At 41.7% G+C, this 18775-nt stretch overlaps 1 protein-coding gene across 1 annotated transcript in view; it reads right to left on the reverse strand.

The window, feature by feature from the left end:
- The window catches only part of LOC131898808 (uncharacterized), a 398643-nt gene that overhangs the window by 42729 nt on the left and 337139 nt on the right, over positions 1–18775 (reverse strand). The window lies entirely within an intron of this gene.

An 18775-nucleotide genomic window follows, 5' to 3' on the forward strand; every position in this document is an offset into this window, starting at 1 on the left:
TGAGACCCTGGAAAATCATAAATCAACTCCCATACTTCTAACATAAAATGGTTCTGAATAAATATTACCATTATAAAAGGGAGTAGTGGGGACACAGTAAAGGAAGTGTGTCCTGAAGGAAGACCTAGACCCAAGAGGGAAAACTCTGAATCCAGAAGCTCTATATTATACCTGTTGTCTAGTGATATGATTGGAGTCACGGGGCTGAAGGAACCCTGGCCTTCCAGTTTTACTGGCTATAGGACTACAACCTATCCTTCTTTCTCTCTTTCCTTCTTTCTTTCTTTCTTTCTTTCTTTCTTTCTTTCTTCCTTCCTTCCTTCCTTCCTTCTTCCTTTCTCTCTCTCTCTCTCTCTCTCTCTCTCTCTCTCTCTCTCTCTCTCTCATTTCTTGGATTTTTGAGACAGGGTTTCTCAGTGAAACAGTCATGGGTGTGCTGGAACTCACTCTGTAGAACAGGCTTGCCTCAAACTTACAGAGATCCACCTGCCTCTGACTCCTGAGACCTGGGATTAAGGGCGTGTGCCACCACTGCCCAGCTTGTAGCCTCTTTCTTGAGCTCTCTATAACATATACATGTAGGTTTCTACGGCAAGCACATCAAGGTCCTGTCTTCCCACATTCTACTGTCTCCATTGAAGCATCAAGTTCATATTCAGCTTCAAGAAGGGGTCTTCTAGATTTCCTAGATGGCCTTCATGGGTCTACAGCCATGATATACATTACATGACCTTAGGGGTTCTGAAACTGTGAATCAAGATTCTATTTACCATATAATCTTGTGTTTGTGCTTACTGAAAATTCAGTACCACATGGAACATGCTCCCTAGCTCTTTGGCAGGTTGTGATGGAATGTGATGGAACCTGGCTATGCCGATTAGGGTTTTTTTTTTTTTTTTTTGTCATCTTGATGCAATCTTGATTCATCTGAAAGAGTAAACGTTAGTTGAGTAAATGCCTTCAGGAAACTGGCCTTTAAGAGAATGTGTGGAAGCTCAGTGTGGTGGTGCACGCCTTTGATTTCAGCACTTAGGAGGCAGAGGCAGGTGGTTCTCTATGGATTTGAGGCCAGCCTATTCTACAGAACGAGTTCCAGGACAGGCAAGGTACACAGAGAAACCCTGTCTCAAAAAGCAAAACAAAGCAAAATAGAAAGTGTGTGGATCATTCACTTGTGTAATGATTAACCTGCGAAGATCTAGTCCACTGTGTGTGATACAGGTGTTCGTGAGTTGCATAAGGAAGCAAGCTGAGGTAGCCATGGAGAGCAAGGCAGTGTTCCTTCATGGTCTGTGCTTCAGTTCCTTGTCTCCAAGTTTCTGCCTTGATTCCTTACCTATGTGTTCTGTCAGTGATGGACTGTGAAGCTCTTGCTCTGGCTTTCTCTAAGGTGAACTTCCCCAGAATCAAATCCAGCTGCAGTATCTCTGCCCTCAAAGCCTACCTTGAGATGGTTAGTTTAGACAGGGTCTTTACCTGGTGAGATTTCCAGAATCTCTCCTGCCAGCCCAATCCACACTGTACCAGGTCCAGAGGTAGTCACATGGATCCTTCATTTAACTGTAGCTGGTGAATTCCCTAAGAGCCAGTGCCACCCCCACACTCTAGATGAAGCCTGTACATCAGCTTTGCTCGAAGAATTTCCCTGAACTTCTCCTGCTAGCACCATCTATGAAATCCCAGGCCTAAGTCCCATAATGCAGCTCCTGCCCTTGCTATTTCTGTTTAGTTCCCCTACATCCCAGGCTGCCTATGCCATCTATACACACCAGGCCTATCTCCTGTGCACAGATCTTGTACCAACTTTGCTTGAAAGGTCCACAGATATTCCCCTCCTTGTGCAATGTTTACCCTTTCAAGCCTGGTCCTAATCAGACAGCTCTTTCACCAAATTTCCTGGTGAGTTCCCCTAGTAGTAAGCCCAGATGTGCAATATGCCTATTAAGAGGCCTAGATAGCTAAGTATGTGTAGATCAAGCGAAGTCTTTCCTTTGAGAGAAAATCTGAGCCTCCCCTGTCAGCACTATACCCAACTCCCCAGACTTTGAACAGGTCACACTGGATATTCCCTATTGTACTCTTAGAACCAACCTCACTCCTGCTGTCTGCACTCTCCTAGGCCTAACTCTGCATGTCTACATTGTGCACCCCCTTTTTCTGGTCATCTCCCCATAGCCTTTCCTGCAATCAACATCACTTCATGTCCAGGCCCAGCTCTGGCCAAACAAATGCCACACAAGATTTTACTGGTGAGTTCACTCTTGAACAAGCCCATCTGTGAATTCTTGATTTGAACTTACAGGTCTTGCACTGACCTTACCTGGTAAAGTCCCTGGAAACCAGAGAATTTAACTGTATCCCTCTGGATTGTACGATATGTATTACATTGGGGATGACGTTTTGATTTGTTTCTATAGGAGAAGAAAAGCTATGGATACCATCAAAATTGATAAAGGTTTGATTTGAACAAGAGAGCCCTCTTAATTAGAAGAGGTGATAGTTCATCAACCAGCATGACCATTCAATTTAAATTACCTTATACCACTAACAAATGCTTTTCATTTAATCAGATATAACTTGTCAAAAGAGAACCTCACCAAAGTTAGGGTTGGGGAAGGGTTTTTGGTTTTGTCTTTCAGGAGAATGAAGGCCAAGGATTCTGAAGAACACTGGATAAAGGAGACATCTGAAGAAAAAGGACAAATCATCCAGAAAAAAATGCCCCAAGAAAAGAGCAAATTGACTTATTGGTATATCACATATCTAATAGAATAAAATTTCATAAGTCTTCTTAAATGTTTGTTTCTGCTGTTTTCTACAGACAACACAAATGATCTTTATGTAGTCCCAGTTCAATTAAAAATTAAAGCTGGCTTTGGAGTTGGATTGTGGCTCTCTCCTCCTCTAAATCCAAGCATGCTTGTTAAAAGAAAATGCAAAATCTCTTTATCATGTCAGAAAACCCATCTGATATGGGACAGAAGAAACCCAAAATTAAGGGACTATTCTATTGCCACTAATCTCATAATTCTTTGGTTCTATTTTCACTCTTTAAAACTTTTCTTAAGGTTTGAATTTTATATCAAAATTTATAAGATTTGTATTTTTATATATATATTAAACTTTTGTCATGATATTAATGGTCATATAGAGTACTAACTAATTCTTAAAAAAAAAAGGCTTCCCCAGGCGGTGGTGGCACACACCTTTAATCCCAGAACTCAGGAGTCAGAGTCAGGTGGATCTCTGTGAGTTCAAGGCCAGCCTGGGCTACAGAGTGAGTTCCAGGAAAGGCACAAAGCTACACAGAGAAACCCTGTCTCAAAAAAAGGCTCATCTAGCTTCCTGTACATGTTTTTTCTGTTTGAGTTTCTGTCAGCTTTCTGCAGAGAACCATGCCCATGCCTAACAGTGACTTTGAAGTCTCCAAAAAGATGATGGGGCCCCACAACAATGATTCCATCAGGACAATGATAGTACCACTAAGCTGACAAACACCACCCAAAAATTGGGTTTGAACTACAAACTTCTCAGGACAATTTCAAGATAGCTAGCTGAGATGATCCAGCCTCACAGACTATTTGAGCAAGGACTTGAGACAAGCCCTGCATTTTACATTATGCAGAAACTGGACAACAAATGATACAGCTACCTCTCCCAGAACTTGGCAATTAACACAAAATTTTTCTTTTCAGGATCCCCCTAAAAATGTCTTTGCCCCCAGACAACAGGAAGTAATTTTATGAATATGATGCCCACATTCCCAAGAGATGGGGTGGGTGGTTTTTGGTCATTCAATGTGTTTTGGATAATTGTCATCGTTTAGGATTGTTGGTTACAAGTTGTTAATGCTCAGGGAAAAGGCTAAACAAGGGAAATCAGATTCAGGGTTCTTGTTTGAAAAAAAAAGATGATATAGATAAGAGGTAGATTCCTAAATCTACTCTGAAAAAAGATATAGAAATGAAAGAATAAAGGGTAGATTATTGAGTATACTCTGAAAACAAAAAAGAGAATACAGATATGATAAGACAAAAGGTTTGACTATTGAATCTACTTTTAAAGGGCAACTACTAGTTTTAAATATTTTACATTGGATTGGATTTTTGTATATTGTATACAAATTTTATATATATTGATACAGATTTGAGATTGATTTTGTTAGAATTAATCTTGTTTAAGGTATTGTACCTATACAGTTCACTTAACAATTTAATGCAATTTGTTAATCCTTGAAAGTTATTATTACTAACTATTTAGGATAATAAAGAAATGCAGGTTAGTAGTTAGTCATTAAAATCGAACTTGTAGTCATATTAGGTATATTTTCAAGGTCAAGCAGAAATATATTTTAGATAGACAGGTCATCTGCAAACATTTCAGAGTTCTTCAGAATATGGCATTTAAGATGCTTTAATAACATAGATTTTTTTCATTTTTTATAACAATGAGACATGTCTGCTCCTGGCAGCACCAATCTACTTCAGAGAAGATATAGACATTGAAGAACCTCCACATGGAGTTTACTTTCACTGTGGCAGAAGTTAGCCACTGGGCAAGAAAGTGCACTCACATCAACTGCTGACAGTATGCTATCCAAAATGGACAAGCAAGACACAAAACAAAGAACTGCCAGTCCTTGCCAAGACAAGGTAAGAAAGGTCTTCAGAAAATTCTACTTCACAAATGAGTCTGTCAGATATGCTAAGACTGTAGGCCAAAGATGATGCCCCAACGTTGCAGAGAAACCTCGGGTGACTGTCCAGGCAGCTGGCTGTTTCTGTCATAACTCACATATTTTGGAAGTTGCTTGTTTGCACTTCCTGTTTTACTAGGTAATATTATTTCCTTCTCTGGTCTCTAAGAGAATTGAAGATTAGATAGTTATAGTTTTCCTTGTTAACAATTCAGAAAAGAAACTCACTAAAGAGGTGTAAAGTGTATAAATTTGAAAGACATCAAAAGATAGTTTTCTGTTGGTAATACAAGATAGGATAGAAAGTGAATTAAGAACATTTTAGACTCACCAAAATAGAATAGATAATGGAATATTTTTGCTGAATTTGTCAAATGCAAATTGACTAGACATTGTTGATGTATTTGTTGATTGTATAAATTGTATATAGTTATTGTACTTACTGTATATAGTTTTTCTTATATTAGTAATGTTTTTTTTATTTAGAAAAAAGGGGAAATACGGCGATATTTTATCTGTGTCCCCTAATAAAGTTTATCAGAGGAAAAAGCCAGCCACTATAGTAAACATAAGTGGTAGCACAAGCCTTTAATCCTATCACTTGGAGGCACAGATCCGTCTGGATCTCTGTGAATTCAAGGCCACACTGGGAATGGAGCCAGGTGTGGTGGCACACACCTTAAATTCCAATGCTAGTTAACCATAAAGGTCTGGAGGTCTGTACAGACAGGAAGTAACAGAGCTGGGCAAGAAGATTAAGTGATATAGCTGTGGAGAGAGGAAGTGAGATGCAGAACAGAAAGGCATATAGGTGTGGATATACATGAAGTAGGTCTCTTTGGAAGCTGAGGGTTGGTAAGGTGAGGTTGACTTTGGCTTGTCCTATTCCTCAGATCTTTCAGAATTTGCCCCAATATTGGGCTCCAGGTTTTTACTAATAAAACCATTCAGCATTTCATCTACATCACTGCAAACTCTTAAGATATTAATAAACACAAATCTCTTGAACGATAGCATGTATCCATCTCTGGATAATGCTCAAAGAGAAGTCAGCCTAGAACAGATATAACATTCAACATATGCTTTCATCCTTAATTTTCTTCTAGGTTTGTACTCAGTATTTCAGTTTCTACAGAGCATTCTTCCATTTATCCACAGGATGACAGCATAACAAGCCCATCAAATACAGAAGAAGCAAAACATAATTTCAGTTATTCTTCAGCTATGATAATTTTGATTATCATAAGCTCATATAACATTATTCTGGTACTCTATAGAATAACAACAGCAAAAGTAATAATTAAATTCAGTATTTTAATATCGACATCGTATTCTTCCATTTACTCACAGGATGGCAGCAAAAGCCCATCAAATGAACTACAAGCAAAAATAAAGTATTTCTATGTCCAGATCGTATTCCTCCATTTGTCTATGGGATGGCAACAATAATAAGCCCATCAAATACAGTAGAAACAAAGAAATAATTTCAGTATTTCTACGTCCAGAAAGCATTCTACTTTTCCACATGACCACAAACTAGGCCCCAAAGTCCAGTTAAAGAAAAAAACATGTGATTCCATGTACATAAAGCATTTTTCCATTTGACCACAAGATGGAAGCATAAGCAATCAAATACAGAAGAATGTATTTCAGGTTTTTCTTTCTTTCTTTCTTTGAAAGGAAGAGACCTTGTAACCAAAATGGGAGCTCAGCTCTTCTTGCTCCTGGTCATAACTCAAAAGGACATTCATAAGACAAGACCAGCCTGACAGAAATGAACCATTTGCGTAAAAGGGCACCAGATCTCATTATAGATGACTGTGAACCACCTTGTGGTTGCTGGGAATTGAACTCAGGACTTCTGGAAGAGGAGCCAATGCTCTTAACCTCTGAGCCATCTTTCCAGCTCAATACATAATATAATTCTACATCAATTCCCATACAGTGTGACTATTCCTACAATGCCCCCAACTCTTTTTCACTTTTATTAAACATATATTCTTTTTTCACATACTATAATCTGGATAGAGTTTCCCCTCTACTCTTCCCATGAATTTTATCACTTACCCTATTATCATAAAGTATCCCCCCTTTGTAAAAAGGATAGCAGCGTAAAATAATTTCTAATATTCTAAGTTCATATGTTGTTCTTCCATTTGTCCACAGGATGGCAAGATAATGAAACACAGATACAGCAAAATAATAATTTTGGATATTCTATGTCCTTAAATTTTGGGTCTCTACAGAATAACCACAGTACAAGCAAAAAAAAATCAGTTTTTCAATGTCCAAGATTACTAACGAAGAAAATAAACTTGTTTTTAAAATATTTTTTCTTTTTTTGTATTTTTAAATATTCATTTATTTATTTATTTTACATCCTGACTGCAGTTTCCCCTCCCTGCCCTCCTCCCATTCCTTCCCCTACTTCCCCTCTACCCAGTCACCCAATCCACTCCTCCTCTGTTTCTGTTCAGAAAGGGGCAGGCTTCTGATGGATAGCAACAAAGCATGGCATATCAAATTATAGTAAGTAAAGGCACCTCCCCTTGTATTAAGTCTAGGAAAGACAACCCAGAATGAGGAATAGAGTCCCAAAAGCTAGCAAAAGAGTCAAGGACAGCCCCTGCTCCTACTATTAGGAGTCTCATAAGAAGACCAAGCTACATAAATGTCACATATATGTTGAGGGTCACATATGAGATCAGTCCCATGCAGGCTCCTTGGTTGTCGATTCAGACTATGTGAGCTCCTATGAGCCCAGGTTGGTTGATTCTGTGACTTTTCTTGTGATGTACTTCATCCCCCTGGCTCCTAGAATCCTTCCTCCCTCTCTTCAGCAGGATTCCCCGAGCTTGGCCTAATGTTTGACAGTGGGTTTCTGCATCTGTTTCCATCAGCTGCTGGATGAAGCTTCTCTGATGACAATTGGGGTAGTCACAAATCTATAAGTATAACAGAATATCATTAGGCATCATTACATTGATATTTCTTTTCTCTAGTCATGTTTGGTTCTATCCCGGGTCTCTGGGCCATCCAGCCTGTGGGTCCTGGCACTCCAGAAAGTGTTCGGGGTAGGCTTACTCTTGTGGCATGTTTCTCAGGCTGGTTGGTCACTCCCACAATCTCTGTGCCACCCTTATCCCCCAGCACACCCCATAGGCTGGACAGATTGTAGGTCAAAGGTTATGTGGCTGGGTTTGAGTAAAGCTGCTATGAACATAGTTGAGTAAGTGTCCTTGTGGTATAATTGAGGATCCTTTGGGTATATACCCAGTTATAATGTAAAAGAAAAGAGCATAGCATAAAACTAGTAGGATATTTGACAAAAATACTTATATACACATTCTGTTACAATCTTTTTAAAAATTTTTAAATGTTGAAGAATGTAAGAAATTACATGCAATAATCACGTGGAAGACTGAGCATGAACTAAACTGAAAAATGAAATGAGGTTGTCAGGCAATATTAGAGATATACATAATATAGTTAAAGACATATAAGACATTTTTTTCATATATATTAATTTATTAGTGGGCTAGTTAAACTACCAAATTTATAAAGTTAAAACTAAAACAAAGTTAAATAACTACAAAAAATCAATTTTAATTGAAGTGTAGAGATTCTTAGAAAAATGAAAGACTAGCACACCAAAGGCTTATACAATTTTAAGTGTCAATTTAAAAAATACTAAATTTATTAGAACTAATGAGATTAGCAAGGTTTCTCTCTATATGACAAACATATGAAGGATTGGCCTTTAAACCAGTAATTATGTGTAAAATATGAAAGAAAATAATAGTACATTAAACAATAAGTAAATTCTATGAAACAGTCTGGTAAATGTTAAAGTTTCTCATATAGGAAGAACTCTTTCTCAAAAGATTAAAAACAAGCTCTGAGTTAGACCATGTTTTTCTTGTGTTAGTTTCTTCTCTTGCTATTGCAGCAAGATATTTAGCAGCAGCACCTTAGGAGAGGAAGGACTTGTTTAGACTCAAGGGTTTGACCATCATGGGCGGGAACACATGGTGATGGGCATGGTTTAGTCCTTGTTTGTGGATGAATATTGTAGCAGGTCGCATAATAGTTAGTGGCCAACCAGGAAGCAGAGAATGGGACTGGAAGCAGGGCCTGGCTTTATTGCTCAAAGGCTAGTTAGTCCCCAGTAGCCTCTACCACATATGCCTCTGACCCAAAGGTACCAAAGAGCAAGACCATCTGGACTATTTTCAAATACATAAGCAATGGGGGATCTGCGACATTCAAATCATAGCAGATGAGAAGTCTTACAATGAAAGACTTACATGATCAAGATACCAATATTTTTCTAATAAAATGTATGTACATGTTTTTAAATTGATATTATGACTGAAGCTACCAAATTTCCTAATTCTAATTGATGAGTGGTTTTAAATTTTTCAATAAACAAATTTAGTTTAAAAAAATAAACTTAAAGCTCATGTCAGGTCCCTGATGATGGTCTCAGAACAGCTGTTTGGACTCGTTTGTTCCTCCTCTCAATTTGCTCACATTAAGTAAATGCCCTGTCTGCTTTTTACTATTACTCGTCTCTTGAATTGGGCTATTAAGGACAGGTGGCCAAGCCTGGATTGTTAGAGCTGCCAGGGTCCAAGCTTTGACCTTAACAACTCCAGTAACAATTTTAGCAAGTCATGGCCAAGAGAAAAGACATATTTGGGGTGTCAGCCACTGAGAGCAAGTTTACTCCAAATAGAGGTGAATGATTGAATGGTCCCACACAGCTTCAATAATCACTTGTGTTTTCTCTTCTTCCCCATTCAGCTGCCATCAGCTGCTCTCTGTATTGGATAAAGCAGAGAAGCAAGTACTTAGGCTCTGTTTTGGATTCTCAGTACCTTTGGCACTTCACGCTTTGCTTTCCTTTTGGTTAGTGAGCCCCTTTGAGCTGTTCTTTCCAAAGCATCTTGGCAATTTGGTAACTGGATTTGTCTTTTGGAGTTCTTCTGTGCCACTGGACATCTGCTGAATCATTTGGACTGTTTTTCGCCACAACCTGACTGAGGAGGTCAGGGTAAAAGTCTCAGGAGTCACCACGTGGATTCTGGGAACCAAACTAAGGTCACCAGGCCTAGCAACAAGCATCTTTACTCACTGAGCCAATTCACTGGCCCAAGGATTATTCTATTAAAATTTTCTCATACTCTAAATGAAGTAATGATTTTTTGAGATCAATTAAGAATTTGAGTTAAATTCTCTCTTTTTTATAGTTTTGGCTTTACTCTTATGAAAATGGGTAATGGGTTAGAGATAGTGCTCAGTGGAAGAACACTTCCTAGCATGTGTATGTTCCTATGTTCAATCTACAATGCTGTAAAACACATACAGACACTTGGAGAAAGTGTCTTGCCCAGGCTAGCTTGGAATTCACAGCCTCCTGAGTTCTGGGATTACAGGCCTGTACTATCATGCTGGAAAACATACACATACCTACCAACATGTCTTTATTTAGAATGTTATATAAAATATAAACAAAATTAACTCTTCAAAGAAGTATTGAAAAATAGACAAATTTGATAGGCAGTCAACATAAAGTTAAAAGACATTTTTGTCTTTTAAAATCCTAAATAATGGAGGTGGGTAGGGCTCTTGTTACTGGCCAGCTCACTGTCTCTTGCAATGTACCCAACAAACCTGTTTTCTTTCATAAGAGAAAAAAATAAGGGCACAGATGGCTCAGTGGGTACAATACTTACAACAAACCTGAGTTCAATACCCAGAACCTACATACAGGTGAAAGCAAAGAATTGACTTCACAAAGTTGTTCACTGACATCCACAGTCACACACCATGGCACATCTATGTGCACACACACAGTAAATAATAAAAATAAATTTTTAACTAAAATTCTGAATGCTGGAAATAATGGTTCAATTGAAAGATAGGTTAATATAGGCAGGTGGATCAGTAGGAAAGCACTCCCCTAGCATATGTTCCAACCTTATGTTTCAACCTCAACAATACAAACACACCCAATAAGTACAGTCCAATTCAAAATAATGTCCTGATATATTCAAGTTCTCAAATATTAAATCTGTTACTGAAGTTGAAAGGTATCATATCATCATTGAGGAAACATCTATACTCAAACTTCTATATTCAAGGCTAACACTCCACCACTGAGCTACATTCTCTACTAAGAGGTTACTCTTAACCCCTTGCCATATTGGGCAGCTCACAGCATAAGGCATTCACTCAATCACAGCCAGGTAGAAGGCCTGGAGGCAGATACCTCAGTAGTAGAGTGCTTATTGGAATGCACAAGTTGCTGCTGGCTTCCACCTGCCATCCAGAAACTTCTGTGGAGTACATCTATCACAGCCACTGTTCACAGTTGTCTGATAGGACAGGACAACTGTGTGCCTTTGGAGGTAGTGGCTTAGAATCTCAGGCTAGGTGTCTATGTAAATACTCCCAGACTGAGTTCCTGTCATCTGATGGAGTGAAATGTTAATGGGATGCAAAGATGACATGCACGAGTACAGGCAGCATTTTTTGCCTTGAATCCTGCATTCTGTTTGATTAGTTTAACCTTATGGAGTACATAAAATGCTAAGGTCCAGCTGCAAAGCTTCAGAAGTATGCCATGTATTGTAGTGGTTTATACCTTAACATTTAACCCATTTCTCTGCTCCCTGGGGAATTCCATAGCTCTGCAAATAAATATACCATACAAGGAATGGGTTTTAAATGTAGACTTGAAACCCCCAAACCATTGGTTTTTACTTGTTGTTGGACAGTGACTTCAGCTGATAAAGCATGAGCATCATGAATCTCTTAAAAACAAGAATCTATGCATTGAGAAATGATACCTCAGTAATGAGTTCGTGAGCTAAAAGGTGCAACATGAGAAGAGAGTAAAAAATCAAAGACAAGGGGAAAGGAGAGGGACAGATGAGTCCTAAGATGTTGACACCATTGTAGGGCTCCCTTCCACGAGAAAGCAACGTTGAGGACTGAATTTGCATCTTCTTACTTAACTTCCTATTCCTTCCCTTAGTTCCACCTTTGATCCATATTTTACATAAGAAGCACTAGAGGTGAGACAAGGTCACCAAGGTGGTAAAGTTGAGAATCAAACCCAGCAAGTTCAGATTATTTCCCAAGAAGGTAGCTGGAGATTTGTGCCTCTGCCCCTACAGAATCTGTAAGCTGTAAGACTAGAAAAATGCACCTTCTCACCCCACCATCTTAAAGCAACACAGTCTGATTTTTAGATACTGAGGTGGGCTGCAGATGGTTAAATTTGATGCCTCATTGACTATAACTGTTTGCAAGGGAGTGTGCACATGAGTGTGTGAGTGTGTTTCAGGGAACAATTAGGATAGGTACATATGTACACTTACAATATATTTCAAAACCTTGTTCAACCCTTACCTAATGTTTCATTTTGCAGTATGTCATTCAGTGAAATGAGTTTGGTGGGGGCAGGGGGTGTTGGGTGGTTGTGTGATTAAATGCTGTGGAGTCACCAGACTGTCAAATCAAACCATAAAGTTTGACTAATGTATATGCTTATCTATTTACTAATCTTTGGTCATGGAGAATGAGCTCAGAGACTTGAGTGCTCCACAAGCATTCAAGTGGCTCAGAGCAGCAAATAGGAAGCCCACAGGAAACCTGACACTTGGCTTGTGGTGTGTGGTTAGTGTATGGGCAGAAAGCACCCTTTTCTTCAGCCCTTAGTACACATTGAGGAAGCACTGTTGGAGGCACAGGCTGAAAAGGAAACCCGTGAATCTCAGGACTGGAAGGTGCTGATATACAACATGTGCAAAAGTTACTTCTCTCTTCATAGTCTAAGGGCCTATCTGTAATGGACCTAAGTGTAATGAAACCCCCAAAGTGTTTTTTGGTTTCCCTGTTCTGTCCTTGGTCTAGGATTCAGAGTTGACCAACTATGTAACACAAGGGTCTCACCCTCGAGGCACTTCTGTGGTCTATCTCAGGGGCTGGAAAAGTTTTCCTTAAAGGAGACAGTGGAGCCAGACATGGTGGCCCATGTCTTTAATCCCAGCACTCTGAACGCAAAGACAGTCAGACCTCTGTGAGTTCCAGGCCAGCCAGGCCTACATAGCAAGGGGATGGTACAGATTGTAGTCTTTCGAGGTCATGCAGTCTCTGCTGCAACTGTCCAACTCTATTATAGATAGAGACCACCCTAGGTTACATGAAACCCTGTATTAAAAAAAACAAGAATTTTTATTAAAGACCATCACTTAGTCTTTGAAGGAGTTGTAAATGCGGGGGCAGACATTAAGAACCTGTGATGTGGGTCTAAAGAGATGGCTCAGAGGTTAAAGAGCACTGGCTGTTCTTCCTGAAGACCTGATTTCAAATCCCAGCAACACATGGCAGCTCACAACATTCTGTAACTCTAAGATCTGACACCCTCACACAGACATACATGCAGGCAAAACACTTACACACACACAAGACACATAAAATAATAAATTATTTTTAAAAAGAATTTGTGGTATAATTCTATGAAAGCCTAAGACAGGGACTGAATGGAAAGAAAGGCTCGCTGAAGAAACAAGAAGATATTGTTCCTTAAACTTGCTAGCACCACGTGAGAGAAATTGTAAGAGGGTGGGAAGGCCCGCAACTGAATAGGTCCGGAATCCTTTCCACCGGAACTGAGGACCACCCCACCGCTCCACCTAGGCTTCTCTGAACACAAATACTGCCTCCCTGCTCACCTATTGTGCTCAGCCTCCCGGACCTCAGCTGACTAGCCAATAGCCTCCCTGCACGCCAGGGCTTGGCAGAAGTTAACAGTCAGAACTTTGCATGAGTCCACGGAGAACTCCCAAAGGTTTCGCTGGTCCCGGAGCTAGCCCTTTGCAGCCTGTCCACGGAGCACCCAAATACATCTCACAAGTGCGCTCGCTAGAAGTAGCGAAACCCCAGGGCACGCGCGACTGCCCCACCCACCCGAGCGCCCCGCCCCCACCGGCAAACACGCCCTGCCCCCTTGGGTTGGCAGTGGTGAGCAGCTGTGCTCCCAGAGCGCAAGAGTATAGATAGACCTTTGCAGGCACCTAACGCCGCCGTGGGCCGCTGAAGCGATACTGAGCTGCGGCGCCCCCTGGGGCTTCACCCTGAACAGCGGCCTCGAGCCTGGCCTTGGTCATCACTAAGGTAAAGCGACCTTGGAGTTTGCCTGCCCGGTGACCCCTACCCTGAAGGCTTGTCAGGTTGGGTGCACGGTCTGCGTGAGTCACCTGTGGGGGTGTGGGTTCTGGACAGGTATAGCTGTGGGGTTTCGGTGCCACCGTGACTCCAGGAGACTCTGCCAGTTTAAATGGCTCCGTTTCTGAGGTCCCCTCTTTCTCTCTTCCAGAAAAGGGTTTGGTCTCTAGAGCAGTGGTTCTCAACCTTCCTAATGCTGCAACCCTTCAACCTCATGTTGTGGTGACCTCCACCATAAAATTATTTTCGTTGCCACTTCATAGCTGTAATTTTGCTACTGTTATGAATTGTAACAGAAATATCTGATATGTAGGATATCTGATACGCTACACACAGGTTGAGAACCTCTGCTCCAGAGTCTTCTGTCATTCCTGGTTACTTCATTGGGAAACCTACATCAGTGGTGCTGCCTGGAGTGAGGGGAAGAAAATTACCAGGAGCCAGAGATTGACACAGCTGTGCCCCAATCTGCATTGCTATCTAGGATCCCTGGCTTTGCAGGTGTTGACCTGTACTTGTTTCCACTCAAATCCAAAGTAGCAGCCGCCAGCAGCCCAGCTTTTCTATTTGGGGAAAAGTGTGGCTAGTGGACACAAACCAAAAAACAAAAGCCCAGGAACTGAAGCAGAAGCATGATAAGTTTGAGGGAAGCCTGGGTATGTAGGGAGACCCTGTAAAAAATGTACAGAGGACCTTAGTCAGTGGTACATTGCTTGTCCAGCATGTGTGGGACTCTGGGCTTGAACCCCAAGAATCACAAAAATAACAATAATAAATTGAAAAAATAAATAATAGAGCTTCATGTAAGTGAACCTCAAAGCAAAGATATTATGTATGGCAAAGCAAAAGTATCATTACCTTCACTTTCACTAGTGTTACCACTGGCACCATTGTCCCTGCTTTGTTAGTATAACAGTAACTCACACTTATTAAGCACTTTCTGAATGCCAGGCATGATTTTAATCCCTTGACAAATAAAGCCAATTCTTGTCAAGTAGAAATCACTCCATCTCTCATTTATAGGTGAGAATCCAAGATATTAAGATCTGGTTTGTGCCAAGCATGATGGTGCATGCCTTAATCCCAATACTTGGGAGGCAGAGGCAGGCGGATCTCTGTGAGTTCAAGACAAACGTGAGTGAGTTCCAGTTATCCAGAGGGCCTAGTCCAGTACCATGGGGGCTCCTCAGATATTGGTTTACAGTTCATGTGTTTCCACTAGTTTGGCTATTTGTCCCTGTGATTTTTCCAATCATGGTCTTGATATCTTTTGCTCATATAATCCCTCCTCTCTCTCATCAATTGGACTACTGGAGCTCCACCTGGGGCTTGACTGTGGATCTCTGCATCTGCTTCCATCAGTCACTGGATGGGAGTTCTATCATGACAGTTAGGGTGTTTGGCCATCCGATCACCAGAGTAGGTCAGCTCAGGCACCCTCTTGACCATTGCCCTCTGGATAAGTGAGACAGTTGCTCAGCTTGAACTGTTTAGGGGCCCACAGGCAGTGAGACCAGGACCTGTCCTTAGTGCACGAGCCGGCTTTTTGGAACCTAGTGCCTATGGTGAGACACTTTGCGCAGCCTTGGTGCAGGGAAGAGGGGATTGGACCTGCCTCAACTGAATATACCAGGCTTTGCTGAATCCCCAGGGGAGACCTTGCCTTGGAAGAGGTGGGAATGGGGGGGGTGCTGGAGGGGAAGGCTGGGGGTGGGAGGAGGGAGGACAGAGGAATCTGTGTTTGATATGTAAAATGAATAGAAAAATCTTTTAATTAAAAAAAAAAGACTGAATTCCAGGACAGCCAGGGTTAAAAAAAAATCTGACTTGTGAGAGTCATGATGCTTGAAGGCATTGTAGCCATCTCAAACAGGCCTTGCCTTTCTCTCCCCAATTCCCTCTGCCTTGCTAAAAACCATTAGATTATATTCCTAAAGCTAGCCCCCAAGGCCATTGTGAGCTGTCCGACCTAGATGGTGGAGCTGGGATCCAAACTTGGGTCCTCTGCAAGAGCACCAAGTGCTATTAACTGATGGGTCATCTCTCCAGCCCCTCATTTTTATTTATTTTATTCATTTATTTCATTTAGGAATAGCCTTACTATGTAGCCTAAGGTAGACTCAAACTTACAGTCCTGCTTCTGCCCCCAAGTGTTGGGACTACACACCTGGCTCTTTCATTTCTTTTAATTTGCAACTAAACTTTATACATATTGTGGTGAGAATGCTCTCATAGGCTCAGATGTTTGGGTACTTCATCCCCAGTTAGTAGTGCAATTTGGGTAAGTTTAGGATATGTGGCTTTGCTGGAAGAAGTATGTCACTAGTGCTGGGCTTTGAGGTTTCAAAGCACCATTCCCAGTTCACTCTCTTTACTTCTCACTTATGGAATGAGCGCTTAGCTAACCTACCACCTTGTCTGCCTGCTGCCACACTTTCCTACCATGATGATAATGGACACTTATTCTACTGGAACTATAAGCCCAAATAAACCCCTCCTTCTATAAGTTACCTTGGTCTTGGTTGATGGTAAAACAGCACTGGTTGCTGGCGCTGGTTGCCAGCGGAAAAGTCATGGGCCACAGCCATGACTACCAGAGTTATAAAGAGTTTTATTAGAAAGAAATAGGGGATATGAGGGGAGCCAGGCCTGGTGGGGGAGGGAGCAGAGCAGAGCAGGGAACAGAGAGAGAACAAAGAGCAGAGAGCGCAGAGAGAGGGGTGGGGATCCGCATCCAGCTTTTTAAGGTGGGGATTGCATGACCATGTGGTGGGTGCAGTGGGTATGTAGTCACCCGTGCCCCCTGATGACGTAAGACACCAGACCCCAAGCTGTGCATGTGCCAGAGTGCAGCTGAAGTGAGAGCAGGATCCTAACATTCCAAACTTTTTTCTTATTATAAAAAAGCAAATGGCCAGGCGGTGGTGGTGCACGCCTTTAATCCCAGCACTCGGGAGACAGAGCCAGGCGGATCTCTGCGAGTTCGAGGCCAGCCTGGGCTACCAAGTGAGTTCCAGGAAAAGGCGCAAAGCTACACAAAGAAACCCTGTCTCAAAAAACCAAAAAAAAAAAAAAAAAAGCAAATGAATAGGAATACGGGCATCTTTTCTCCCAGAAAAACTGCTTCCAGCTGACTTGGTGGGCATCAGTTGACTCTTAAGGGGAATAGGGAAGGGGGCCTTCTGAGGTAGACAGGTGTTCTGGGATAATGGGCTGTCCTGCTGCCCTGGAGCCGTCCATTCCTCTTGGCTTGGCACTCTGGCTGCTTTTGTATCTGGCAGGATGCTGGTGAGATAGGAAAATCCTGAAGTAGATCTGACCTGTCCAGATGGATTTAAGCTGGTTTCTGGAGCTTGGGAAAAATTTTTGAACATGTTAAGAAGCAGCCATGAGAAGATTAGTGACAATTTGTGGTGTTTAGTACTCTGCTTATATTGGTTAGTGTTCATGGGAGAGACAGAGAGATTGGAACATGTTAAGCTTTATCAGAGACAGATTATTTTAAGGTGCCTGTTTCCTTTATTAATTTAGCATCCAGGAGACAGGTGATCAATTGTTGAAGGCATTTATCAGTAATGGGTGATTATACTAAAGTTTGTTTTTGCAGAGCCCGGACACTTTTGGGTCTGGAGGTGTAAATACCTTTTAGCTGTTACAGTTTCTTACTTGATCTCTGGACTCCAGTTCTGTGGTGGTCCTGTACAGCTGAGCAGTGAGTTAGGAGAGGGAACTGGGAAGAGAAAATCTCGTGGTGCATAAGAACTTATTTCTTTGGAATTAGGGACAAGGCAGAGATCAGGGCCCTGTCTGTGTGTATAAAGAGGAGAAGTGCTTCTAACAGGTCAGGAGTGAGGCACATGGAGGGAGCAATGAAATGAAAGCTCCTACCTTAGCTGGAAAATCTTTTCCCATTAAGTAACTCTGAAAGTGCAATTAAATCTGGTGAGGTGAGTAAGGCTGTCCTCCCTACCCCGACAATAGGGAAATGAGGGAAGGTGAGACCCCAAAACTCCCAGGACTAGGTTAGTGGCTCTGGTGTCCAGAAGGAAAGAAACGGATCACTTCCATGCTGTGTTCTGGGTTCCCTGAGAGCCTGTGACCAAACCTAGGTCTACTGGAGGTCTTAGCTTGATGTTCCCATGCCATCTTGGTGCCAGGGGGCAGCCAGCTGACTGGTTGTATTTCTAGGTGGCACTTTTAACAAGGCTCAATTGATGGCCTGGCAGGGCACTCACTAGCCTGCATGGCCTTCTTTCCTCACTTAAAACAGGGACCCAACAGCTTTCAGAAGCCAGTGTGTGCCAGCACTTGGCAATTTTGTTCTCAGGCCTTTTTTTATCTCTTCCCTGGTACACCCTGAATTCTACAGATGACACTTTCACCTGTGGGGTCAGGAGCCTTGCTCTCCAGATGCTTAAGTTTTAGTCCCATGTCAGGGAGGTCTTAGGGACAAGAGATGGATTTTACTCCGTGTCTTGAATTTTTTTCCTTGATGTTTGCTGGCTTGAGGACAGCTTTTGGAAGACATGCCAGGAGGCAGGCTATAAACTGATCTCTGGTTTAAGAGCCATCCTGATTACTGTAAACTTATTTGCATGGATCCTAGCCTACTTACAGACCCATCTGTGCCTCTCACGGCAGCTTGAAAAAGAGTAGGAGGAGTTAAGGTGAGTTAGGGTGAGAGTCAGCAGAAGCGGCCCACTCCACAATACTGGAAAGCAGAAAGCAGAAAGCAGAAGTCAGATAGACAGAAGTGGTTGCATGTGGCAGGGGGCCGTAGGGGGAGGGAGAAGGATTCAGAGCTTCAGTAGAAAGCTTGGGGATAAGGTAACTCTTTTAATT

The sequence above is a fragment of the Peromyscus eremicus genome, chromosome X (genome assembly GCF_949786415.1).
Source record: "Peromyscus eremicus chromosome X, PerEre_H2_v1, whole genome shotgun sequence".
Classification (NCBI taxonomy): Eukaryota; Metazoa; Chordata; class Mammalia; order Rodentia; family Cricetidae; genus Peromyscus; species Peromyscus eremicus.